This window comes from Pseudochaenichthys georgianus, chromosome 19 (assembly GCF_902827115.2).
Source record: "Pseudochaenichthys georgianus chromosome 19, fPseGeo1.2, whole genome shotgun sequence".
Classification (NCBI taxonomy): Eukaryota; Metazoa; Chordata; class Actinopteri; order Perciformes; family Channichthyidae; genus Pseudochaenichthys; species Pseudochaenichthys georgianus.
The window spans coordinates 7,604,666-7,615,058 of record NC_047521.1 but is presented as its reverse complement, the minus strand read 5'-3'; positions in this window follow the sequence as shown (position 1 = coordinate 7,615,058).

Genomic DNA, 10,393 nt, shown 5'->3' with positions numbered 1-10,393 from the left:
GAATCAATGATTTTATCACTGAGCACAATCTTGATTTTATGTTTTAACGGAAACTTGGATTGAACAAAATAACAGTGCAGCTGTTCTTATCGAATCAACACCTCCCAACTTTAGTTTTATGAGTCAGGAAAGAATGCATAAGAGAGGAGGTGGAGTTGCTATTCTGTTCAATGATTCCCTTCAATGCAGGATGACATCTTATGGGAACTTTGATTATTTTGAATATGTGGCCCTTCAGCTGAAATGCTCCTCTCGAGCTCTGTTCCTAAATATCTATAGACCACCCAAATACTGTGCAAGCTTTTTTGATGACTTTACCGAACTGCTGTCTATAGTGTGTATTGACTTTGACCGTCTAGTCATTGTTGGTGATTTTAACATCCATGTTGACAACCCCCAGGACAGAGGGGCAAAAGAACTCTAAGGTTGTGGTGACTGATGTTGCACTCTCTGACCATTCCTGTGTTTTCTTTGAGAGCTCTATTTCTGTTCACAAAAATGTTCAAAAGGAGGTAACATCTCAGTAAATGAGCTAGTAGATCATTTTAATTCAAAAATTAAAAATGTTATAGATGCCATTGCTCCAACTAAGGTAAAGGAAGTGTCTGGCAAGAAATATCTCCATGGAGAAAGGCCATGACCGTGAAAACAGAAAAAAGAGAATGTCGAAAAGCTGAACGCAGGTGGCGAAAAACAAATCTCCAGGTTCACTTTGAAATCTATAAAGAGAGACTTGGCCGTCAGTCATACTTCGTCAGTGCCTCTGCATCAGGTACAGCAAATGTGTTGTCTCTGTGTCCACTTAAAATCAATTCAAACACCATGACACAATTCCATCAGATTAATGAAAAAAACCTAGAGGACATTATTCAACTTCTGAAATCCTCCTCCTGCTGCCTTGATATTATTCCAACAGGATTTTTCAAAGATGTTCTGCCTCGCATTGCCTCAGATCTACTTCATATAGTAAACACATCTCTTCACTAGGGTTGGGTACCGAGAACCAGTTCCAACATTTCGATTCCAACGGCATCATTTAGACATGTGAATTTCGGTTCCGCTTTTCGATGCCTGAGGAAATGTTTCTCGCCGCTCTCCGTAGCCTACTGTATGACTGCGGCGGGGCGGGAAATGTAGCGTTGTACCTACACTTCCTACAGCGTAACCTGAGACCAGGGCCGGCCCATCCGTATGGGCTCAGAACAGTCTCATAATACACACATGCACACAGAAGGATTCACACTTGTATTTCATGATCCGCAAAAGGATTCAAACTTGTATTTCCGGATCCACACTTGTGTTTTTCAATGCACACACAAATGTGTTCCGTTTCATATACATGTAAATAAAATCCAATTACAGAAAAAGGTTTTACATATGTATTTTTGATCCTCACATATTTGTTTTCCGTTTAAAACCTCTGAACCGGCAAACACAAACCGCTTTCTGTGCACGGATCGCTGTGCATTCGTGTGTGGGTTTTTTGAGACTCCCCTGACGGTCAGCCGATTCGTACTTGTAATTTTTTCTATCTATAGCCAATCAGATGTCTCCTCCATTCTAAGCCAATCACATGAGCGCGCCCCCACGAGGGTATGATTTCTTGCGTTCATGACGTAGCACTTCATGTACGCATTTTGCGCAGTCCGGTCAGCTCGCTAAACAGAGGGTGGAGCATCAGGTGATTATGCAGAGCAGCGTGTCTCCATCAGACTCAGCAGCTGATCTGATCTCTCTCTTGCGTCCGGTAATACTTCACTCGCGTTTATGTCCATATCGATCAGATCCAGCTCTCCTAATCGGCCTTTATCAAAGATTGAAACACTAATCCTCCGACTAGCACCTTCGTTCCTGATAAATAATATCCTATGTCATCCGAACTTAACTTTAAATCTGGGGGGTTTTTAGTTGCTAAATTGTTTTTTTTTAAGTTATAGATTTTTTTTTTTTTTTAATGAGAACGTTTTTTGTAAAATATTAATAAAGTCAATTAAAAGATAAAAATTATGCACATTTTTAAATCAGAAATGTTAAACTAAAAATGGTACAGTGTATGGTTTTGACCTTGAGATATGAAAATAGAAATCTGGTGAAAATCTAAATCTACTGTGTACAGAATTATGCAAATGTCATAACTTGTGTTAGCTTCAATAAATTGGTGTTTGAATATTCTACAGTCTAGTTTGAAAGTCTATTATGTAAAGTTTCTCATCTTTTAATTAGAAACCACTTTGTAATTCTCTCCTGGCGATTGGCGCATGTGTTCATTCATAACACTTAAAATCAAGCTTCAAAATGTTGTAGTATCTTTGTAATAATTCTGTATTACCAGCAGAGTGCGCTGTTGTAATTTCCAGCTCAATCCACTAGGGATAGCTGTTGCAAAACTGACCTATTTTTAACAAGAAGAAGCTTATTTCCTTAAAAATGGGAAGAAAATTAGAATATGGTTAAACAACACAGCCCATAACCGCCAAAACACATTTGCAAACAAGAATATTCAAATGAAAAACGCCAATACACACTTGTAAACAAGAATATCTCAAATAAACCGAAGCAGATATACTTCCAAAACCAGACTCCTACAAATACCAAACTTCCCACGGTAAGATAACCTGTCTATTTTATAGTTCCAACTCTGCCAAGAGATATGATTTGTCCTTCTCAATATGGAGTGCCTAGCCTCATGTGAGTACTTTCAATTAGCATTTCACGAAATGGCGACTGCCGTGTGGCTTATTTTCAGCATGAGGGCAAAACAAGATGGCAATTGATTTTCCAACCTTTAACCTGAAGAACAAAGGGATTTGAAAACACCTCATGGCTCTCACAGTGGAGTTTAAAATTCAACACAAAGCAACACTGCAGTTTAAAATAACATTTCTATTTAATGTACAATTTATAAATGGGCCTCATACCCTTACGTCATAGCTCTCAACCCATGCACGTAATTTTTTGACTTTAAGAGCCAGTATGGTTATCTCCTCTGTTTAAACACGCTATAATGGGACAAAGTAAGACGCAAATCAAACACAATCAGCAGACTATCGTCTATCTAACGCACGAATGTCGCACTTCTCGTCGTAATCCACTGAAAGTTTCAAACTTTTCAGGCCTTTCCAGAAAAGGACTTTTTTATAAGAAAGCCTCACACTGTAATTAACACACTCACTCAACTGTCTTCTTGTCTCAAACAGTCTCCACTGTTTAATGGCCTCAAACCATTCACGTTAAATTAAAACATAACAAGAAACACATTTTGAAATGATTGCCCTCATCACACAAAGGACTTTTAAAAAGAAAAACAGCCTCACACTGTCTTTAACACAAACACTCACTCCAATATTCTCAGCTTCCACTGTGATTGTGTTCTTTGTCTCAAGCAGTCCCGACTGCTAAATAGCCTCAAACCATTCACGTTAACTTAAAACGTAACAAAGAACACTATATTGGAGCGATTAGCCTCTTGCCGACATGTAATAACAGACAAACGAATAGCATGCAGGGTTAGATATAAGAAAAATAAGTAATTTGAACTCACCCTGCTTGTGACAAAGCAACGCCTCGTGTTATATGATTGTTGTCGTTTTAAATTTGGTTGTTTTAACATTAATTGCCCAGCTATTTTCAGGAACCGGAAGCAGCAGTCCAACACACAGTCCTAAGATTGTCCTGCATAAACTATTGAAGAATTTGACTTAACAGGTTTCTTCTAACCGATTGTTTGAGATCTCTTGTGTGTCGAACGATTGCCAGCGGTCCCGGGCAACAGCCGGCTGTATAGTCTCTCCCGGTCCAACTAGAATCACGTCATCTGGGTCGCCAATTGTTATCTATGTGTGATTATTCTAGCGTCCAGGAGAGAAGCTTAAAAAGGAGATTAAATGGAGTCTCTGAGATTGTTTCAAATTGGTACTTTAATTAATAAAAAGCGTGGTAATGTTACAAACAGGATATTGTCCGACAGGAGAGAAAGTCTGCAGCTTTCTCTCCCTGTGATGGCCGTGCAGAAGAGCCCTTACAAGCATTCGTCCTTCCCGCTTTGGCTGTTCGCTGTTCGCTCCTCCTCTCTGGGAGCTGTAGTGACGCAGGGGACTCCCCCCCTCGTTCGTCTGTGTCCGATATCGCATTAAACAGAGGATTTCGACATTTTACATTCATTGCTTACTTCCACGTGCCTTTTCTCCTCCTTATCTCTTTCACTGCGCTATGAGCGCACATACGGGTACTTCTCAGGCATGCCAGGTAATCTGTGATGTTTCACTCTCTCAAAAGTTGGGCCATTTTATCATCATGCGCTAATGAGCAACTCTCATAGGAATGAATGAGGCCCCGCCTCCCACACTGTATCCAGTTCTTATTATACATCCATGGTTGAACCCAATGTGAGCAAATTACTCTGAATGCTGCGACGCAGCACCTGAGATTACTCCCAAAAAGTAGTTCACGTTCTCAATTTTTTACATTTAACGATATATTCGTTCAGTACACTTCCGAACCGAAGGGACGGAACCGAATAATTGTAACACACACACACACACACACACACACACACACACACACACACACACACACACACACACACACACACACACACACACACACACACACACACACACACACACACACACACACACACACACACACACACACACACACACACACACACACACACACACACACGCAGGCATTCATTCTGTGTGTTTGTTGGCATCATGTGTGTGAGCTGCTTATACTTCTACATGTGCTATGTGACAGCTCTTTGTTTTCTCATAAACCGGCGTGACAGCTCTGACACGTATCTCCCTGAAAGCACACGTAACTTATGCAGCCAGGCAGCGCTGACGTCTAAATTACAGTGAACAACATTTAACAAGCTACTCATTTGCTGATTATATAGAAGGGTCCTTCTGAAACCACGATTAGACTCTCAAATAAAAAGCCTCTGTCTAGTGGAATAATAGGGTCTCTGAAATGAGGAGAGAGGGGGGTGAAAGAGGGAGGGGGAGAGTGATGATTAGAAAGTTAATGGAATTCTTCAAGGCTTGGAAATATCGAAAAAAAAATACAGATGATACAGATTTATATTAGGTAATCAAATCAATTGAATATTTATGTTCATATGTCAAATGACATGTCAACTTTTTATTTAGAGAGGAAATTCATTTTCAATAAATCAATAAACTGATAATAAATATAATTAATTTAAAACCCACAAATTAACCAACATCCAATTCAATAACTACTATCCTCCCACAATTCTTCCAGTGTGTGTTGGTGTGATATCCAAGAGTGTGAGGCTGTAACTTTGTAAGAAGCACATAGTAAAACCTCAGTTTACTGCTGTTTTTTATCTGAGCGTCTCTCTGTTTGTTCCGGTAGATGGGTTTCACTCCTACACTCTCCCATGCTTTATTTGATGCTTCGGGTAGTAACAAGCCAGGTTTGCGCTGGTTCACATTGTTGTTGGCCTGGTGGACTGTAAGTAGGAGTACAAATCACAGGCATGTTGTTAAGAGCTCTTTATGTGACTAAGTGCAAGCTTTTTTCCGGTGTTTGGCAAGACCAAGTGAAGGGGCTCTGGTTAGCCCCGAAGCTAGCAACGAAACCAACGACTCAAACTTTAGGTGGGCTGACTTTGAAGGTGGACCATCTATTCACTTGTGACAAACCACTGCTGAGTTTCTGCAGCAGAAGCGAGACCAACCCCCCCCACCCCTACAATTTTTATTTGACAGGGACAGTGCACATTGATTGACATTTCTGTAAATGTGCCAGAGTTAGCCAACAGGCTATTTTTCATCTGTAGTCCCTGGACAGATGTTGAAAGTCATCCTAAAAACAAAAATTCACTTCAAATAACAGGTAAATACAATCAGTAAAACAACAATTAATGATACACTATTATTTAATGAACTTATGATCTATAAAAATGTGTGCGGGAGAGAACTTTGGGATGTTAGCCTTTGTACAAACTACAGCAAAGGGAAAACTCCAAAAAGGATAATAGGGCCCCTTTAGGTTTCCAAGTGTCAAATTAAGACATTTGGTCACAGAAGTGAAAGAAAAGCCGAGCACAGCGAAATAACTGTTACTGATCAAAGAAGTTGCCCCACATTTTGTAATCAACTAATTGATTAATTGTCTAATCATATCAGCTCAGAGGCTACTACTTACAATCATTTGCAGTAATTTTAGAGGCCACTTTATTAATTCGTGAACCCTAAAAACAATTACTATTATAAAAAATGATTTGCTACTGCTAAAACAGATTTCAGTGTAATGCCATATTGCTTTATGGATCACTGAAGTGAATACCGACATGCCGACACAAATCATGTCATGTTGTTTGTGGTGTTGAGAGACGCAGGAAGCAGATTTAAGAGCGAGACAAATCTGCAGACTCTGAGTGCAAGAGAGGAAAGATACCTATAATAAGCAAGCACGATATGATCAGCAAACAGTTTTTGGTAGGGATGCACGACGTCATCCCGATAAACCCGATACCAGTATTAATAGCCGCGATAATATACAATATATTTTTTGGGTAAAAAAAAAGAAAAAAATACTGCGGTGTGGGTGGATTGGGATGAGGGGCGTTTGTTTTTCACTCGGCTCCTCCCGTTTTGCCAGTACTGTGGTATTAGTGGTTTAGGAAGAGGGGAGTTCTTCGCAAATCCAGCGCTCCCTAATACTTCGAACCTGATCAGTCACCTGAAACATCGCCATCGCTACGATGGTGTGTTAAAAGCGTACGAAGACAATAATGCAATACAAAGTGTGTGTGTGTGTGTGTGTGTGTGTGTGTGTGTGTGTGTGTGTGTGTGTGTGTGTGTGTGTGTGTGTGTGTGTGTGTGTGTGTGTGTGTGTGTGGTGTGTGTGTGTGTGTGTGTGTGTGTGTGTGTGTGTGTGTGTGTGTGTGTGTGTGTGTGTGTGTGTGTGTGTGTGTGTGTGTGTGTGTGTGTGTTGGAGCTATGTTCAACTCAAGGCATATGCTCGAACCGGAGCTGCCTGGACGCTGCAATCATGTTGCATGTTTCGTACAATGTCCCACTGTCTGGCTTCCTGCATAAAGTCAAGTGCTCGGCACAGTTCTGGCGAAATGTCGCTCCTCTGTTTTCATTTAAACAGCTCCTTATATCCGTTAGCGCAGCTAGCTAGCACCAGATGCTAACAACAACAATGCACGTAAGGTCTCTCTCTCGCTCGCTCGGGCCACACAAACACACACCCTCCCAGTCCTCCCGATGGCCAGTCGGTGCCTGCCGGTGAGCGTGGAAGTGTGGTCTGCCACAAGCAGGCGGCCGGAGCGGAGCTGTCAGCATCAGCTTGGAGATGGTATTTTAAACTCGATGCGCTCTGAAACTACGGGGCGGCCGAGGAAAAAAAATACACATGCGTTAATCGCGTTAAAATAATTATGTTGGTATCAGTCTTGAGAAGCAGGAAGTTATCGGTATCGGTTTCAAAAAAACAATATCGTGCATCCCTAGTTTTGGTCATAGTTTTCTGTCTCTTCCACTTGTCTTGCTTTATGTCTTACACACACACATTCACAGGCTGTAGAATCTCATCTCTGAGCAGCTTTCCTCAGCAGCCCTGGAGAATGATTTCATTGGGATGATAAGTGTGCCTATCCCTCCATATTTCTGCCACCTGGGCCCCTAGCCTGGACCCAAAGGCAGTCTGCAAGAATATAGGCTGTTTTCTTTTCAATTTTTGTTCTGCTATTTTATCTCCGTCTACCAAATCTGATTTAGCTGTGCTGAAAGTAGCATTTTCTCACAACATCACAACATCGCTAATGTTTACTTTCCTTCCCCTCTCAATCCCTCTTCATTCCTCTCCGTCCACTAAGCAGAAAATGGGTCCAGTTGCAGTTGAAGGCTATAATCTGTGCGAGCTATCTATCTTGATAATTGACTTGTCGGGGTAAATGTGACCGTGATCGTGTGACGCTAATACATTCTGCCAATTTGACATGCTCATAATCCGCTGGGCTCGCGTCGGTTTTTACAACCTGCAGCCATGGCGGCGGAGGCGAGAGGTTTGACGCGTTGGAGCACAGGATACACACAGTATAGGCTGAGTGCGTGCGTGGGTAGCTTTTGAGTGGGCATGGAGGAAGAGGAAATTGGTCTAAACAGGCAAAGGCGCACATGATAGAAACATGCGCGTACAGATGGATATATCTGTCACAATGTGGATGTGTAAGCCAAACTGGAACGCATCCTAACATCACAACCAATTTGTTCTGTTTGCTGCTGATTGCTCTTGCAGAAGTCAGTCGCAGTGAAAGTGAATGACATGAATAGGAGGCATACTGTACATCCGGAGCACAAGTACTGATGTCTTAGACTAATTCCACCTGGCATGACATCCTTATTTGGCACCAGGAACAAATAACATCCTGGTATATTTATAAGAACATCCCAGGCTTTAAAGGTTCAGTTTTTGGATATTCAAAGTTGTTGCTGTTTCCCCAGTGCAACAGAGGCAAATGGAATTGTGAGGTGGCCACAAAACAAAACTGTTCTTAATATTCTGCCAGTGGAAGGATTGAATAATTGCCAACAATTTTGATGCATTATAAGTTATTTCTCATTTTTCCACTGGTTCCAGCTTCTCAAATGTGAGCGTTTGCTGGGTTTTATGCTATGATTATGTATTTTCTACAGCCGTTTAAAGGCCAAAGTACAATCAGAGTAAAGGTCAGTCATATTTCCCAGGAGACGATCCTGAGCGCCCCTTCAAGATGATGTCGATGAAGACTGCAAGCTTTGATTGGTCATGGAGTCTCTCATGTCTCTGGGCAAGGCACACAAAGGTTTTTACGACTATAATGAAATATAATCGCCTAATCTGACTATCGTTACTGACAAAAAAAAAAGCATGAAGTCAAAACCTGCCATGAAAAATGAAATCATGTACATTCAAAATAACCTGGTAAAATAAATGTCTCGTTCAATAAATAATGTCCTGGTAACTCTGAATAACCTTCACTGTGGACAGATTTACAACTCGGTAAAAACAAGTGTGTAAACTTCTTAGGAAAGGAATGTTGCTGTTGATTTTTTTGAATGTATCATTACTTGATTCTATAAGCAAGGACCATTTGATTATATTCACCTACATTGTGTGGTGGAGGTAACACATGCACAACATAGCCAAAAAAGCCTTGGATTGTTGAAGAGGTATTGTATACAGATGTAGCACTCTAGAACAGACTCCAGCCAACAGCTTCCTGCCAAAGACCCAACGGATCCCAGTGGCTGGGAATGTTAAGCCCTCCCACTATTTTCCAAGAGGGCGTTTTTCAATTCCAGGATTTAACCATTAGATGGCGCTTCATTCACAAATACAGAAAGACACGTTTCATGGACTTTCAGTACTTTTGTGTTTTGAAGAGCATTTGAACACATATTTGTTATGGTTTTCACAGGCTACTACAGTATAACGAAGAAACACCAATATTTTAGATCAAATAAAGTACATTTAATCTTGTAATTCAATAATATATAGTCTTTATATATTAAATAATCATAATAATAATGTAAATGTTTACACTTCTTTATTTATTATGCTCATACTTTTACCTTTACAATAGTTTGCTTTAATATGCAGTATATTTTTTGTAATATTTTGTTTGGTGTTTGCTTCCTCCTGCTCCCTTTCGGACACATACTGTATGATTTATTATTATTATTGATATGAAGATATTATTAAGATAAGATAAGATGTTACTTTATTGATTGAACATTTTTGTTTAGAGTTCTCTGGCTCACATTCCGACCATTATTTAAAACAATAGGCGCTTTCACACCGTCTACAGTTTGATTTGCATAGAGGGAGCTGTGGCTGAATGGCCGGCGATTAGGTGTGGCGCATTTATCATTAGGTGATCAGAGCTGCCTGCCTGCCGTCAGATTTCATTTAAATAACAGGTCTGATTTTAAGATCCTAAAATAAATACAAATAGCCTATATTTTTTCTAATATTGTTGTGGTCACGTGACTTTGTTTAAAATCCAAGGGTGTAACTTTGGTTTGAGAAGTGGGGGGGGACATGAAACACAATTAAAATTAATTAATTAATTAATTCAATTTCCTGCCTTTCTACAAATATATTGGGGGAAAAAAAGAAAAATGTGTAGGGTTGGGAGGGTTACAGGAGACACAAAAAGCAAAAGGAAACTGAACGTGTTTTTACTGTTTTAATGGCTTATCAAGAGAACAACTGAAATATAACATCTGAAACGATGTAACAACATAATACACTTTTTGGGGATGCAGCTTGGGATGTGAGGAGTGAAGGACACGGCTTAGAACGGGCATGTCGCCTTCTACATGAATTAAAATGTCGAACTCGGACTTCATTTTAAGGACATTTCGGC